Consider the following 2,651-nt stretch of genomic DNA (forward strand, 5'->3'; position numbering starts at 1 on the left):
CCTTCATCATAATCTTGGAGGCTCTTTCACCGTTTCGAATTATTGGAGATTATTTATTGAAGAAATATCATTTTAAATGGGTTTACTTGAACATGTAGGCTTTGAAAGAATTATTCGCCATGGAGGTAGTTTGTAGAGCAGTTTGGGTCAGAGTGATAGGTATCTGAAAAGAGTTCAAAAACTATCACCAAATTTCTTAATGCGGTTAGCCATTAGTGTTCTTTGGCTTGGTATCGAGTTCCAAACTTGATCCCTAACGATAGAAAAGGGTGTGGCAAGGTTAACACTCTAGCAATTGACAAGTGACCACACAAAAAATATGCTCCAACACATAGCAAAGTATTTTCCTTTTTGTTGGAAAGTGGAAGAGAACCCAGAGAACGTGAATTATTTATTTGCGTATCTTTGGAAGTGTTCTATATTGTCACGTACCATCTCTCACAAACAAAAATATTGATAAGACTGGCAGTCTGGCACAGTGGTATTTGATACAAAAACTAATTAATCATCTAAGACTAATGTTTGGTGTCATATTTATAGACACACAATCTTTGCCAAAATTTGTAACTCATTACTAACGATCAAACATATTTATTAATTCACATCCTTCAAGCAAGAGTTACAACTCTTTGTTATGGGCTGAACCTGACCCACTAGGGACAATTCATTGGGTTCAACTCGGCCCAATATTTTTAACACCTTATTTTCTCATAGACATACACGATACATGCCTTGTGCCCAGTACAAAACAAATACTCTGTTTTTATCTCTTTTCTGCGTAAGTAATTAATGTTATATCTACAATATTTTTACAATAATTTTATAACAAATTATAAATTGACAAGTTTTTATGAATCGATAAAACAGTAATATTAGTGGTGAAGTCATATTAAAACCCGTAGTAACTTGTCATTTACAATTTGTCGTAAAAATATTGTAAACTAATTATTACTCCTTGTATATTGCTTGAAGCAAAATGAAGACCATGCCAAGCAACAAAAAAAGTGTTCTCTTTTTTTCTTTTTTCTTTTTAGGAAAGAAAAAGGGATCTTTGAAGCTCCTGAACAGAGTACGAAGTTTTTACTTGCAAGGAACACAAGTGACAGGTTAGCCTTATTTTAGGTATAAACCTTTAGCTTGGAGTGACAAAACATGCAAAATTAGCGTTATCCCTTAGCGTGTTCTTTCCAAGCACTTTGTTAGTCCCGCAAGCACTCCCTCACGCAAACCCCATTGGAAAAGTATAATAATACTATACTAACCTTTATCCTCCTTAGTCACAATTTGAAACATAATCTATATATATATATATATATATGCATATTCTTCTGTTGATTGAAATTTCATTGTGCTTGAATTTTCTTACATATAGTCATTTTCAGAGATAAGAAAGAAAACCGTTCAATATGTCTAGAACAGGTTCAGGGCATTCCTGCAAGTTGCGAAGCATTCTTGAAACAATTCACCGTGACAAGTCTTGCTCCAGCTATATATCTCAGGGACACCGGCCGGTTTTTTCTGTAAATAAGCTTGGAAATGGTTATGGAATGAACGAAGGGTCAAAGTTTTTCAGCATCAATAGCAAAACGTGGAAAAAACATGATGCTAATACGTAATCTTCTCTTGCTTGATCATTCATTCATCTCTCTCCAAATAATATTCAGGTTTTTCAAGAACAATTTTTTAATAGTTTCTTTGCTTTTAAGTTTAGGGTCAATCAAGAAAAGGGCAAGGTTCAACCACCTGCACCAACCCCTCCAAAGTTCAACCTCCCTTCTTGGTATGTATTCCCATTAATATTTGTTTTTTAAGGAATTATAAAAACATGATAAATTATTCAATACTTCTAGACCAATATTTTTTCCTCTTAATCACCTAGGATGCATGGACATAGACACGTGTACAGATACGGTATAGATACGATACTGTGACATAAGCAATTTTTGAAAAATTATAACATGATACGGCAAATTGAACACTATTATGACACAAATACGATACGGGTACGACATAGATACAACACGGGTACAGCACTCCAAATGAAGTGCCCATACATCCTAGTCGATCACATGATGATGATAAGTCCTGTTAATTAAATTTACAATTAAACCTATAATTAATATGAGATGAGGGAGTATTAATTATTGCCCGAGTATTTGAATAATTTTTTAAAAAAAATGTGGGGCATTCAAAGATATTAATATAGAAATTTTAGGTTTTTTTTTTTTTTTTTTTTTAAAAGAGTTTTTTTTTTTTTAAGGAGCAGCTTAGTAATTTTGATATTGGGGTTAGCAATATATATATATATATATATATACACCTTATGTCAAAAACACTAGCCACCGTTAAAAAAAAAATACACACACATTTGTGGTCTTACAGATTAGAAGTGGAAGTCTTATGGATTAGAAAGGCTAGGGAGAAGGCTGCGTGGGTTTATAAAACAAAACAAAACAAACCAAACCAAAAAAAAAAAAGGCTTGATTTTCTATTTGTTTAAGAAGTAGAAATCATATTGGTCAAGCTTTACCACTTTAGGGTGTGGGTGGAAATATTGTACAATTGGAGATAAAATTTTAGAGGAACGTTTTCAGTAAAGAATAACGAATCATCGTAAATATATTTAATAACTATATATATGATTTTATATA

The 2,651-nt window shown here is 32.6% G+C and overlaps 1 long non-coding RNA gene across 1 annotated transcript; it reads left to right on the forward strand.

Annotated features, from left to right (window-relative positions):
• Positions 1-1,066: 1,066 nt before the first annotated feature.
• LOC136063131 (uncharacterized) lies at positions 1,067-1,811 on the forward strand. Its single transcript, XR_010624832.1, has 3 exons — positions 1,067-1,241; positions 1,373-1,612; positions 1,712-1,811. It is a non-coding gene; the product is annotated as an uncharacterized LOC136063131 (long non-coding RNA).
• The last annotated feature ends 840 nt before the right edge of the window (positions 1,812-2,651 follow it).

The sequence above is a fragment of the Quercus suber genome, unplaced genomic scaffold (genome assembly GCF_002906115.3).
Source record: "Quercus suber isolate HL8 unplaced genomic scaffold, Cork oak 2.0 scaffold_488, whole genome shotgun sequence".
In the NCBI taxonomy this organism is placed as follows: domain Eukaryota; kingdom Viridiplantae; phylum Streptophyta; class Magnoliopsida; order Fagales; family Fagaceae; genus Quercus; species Quercus suber.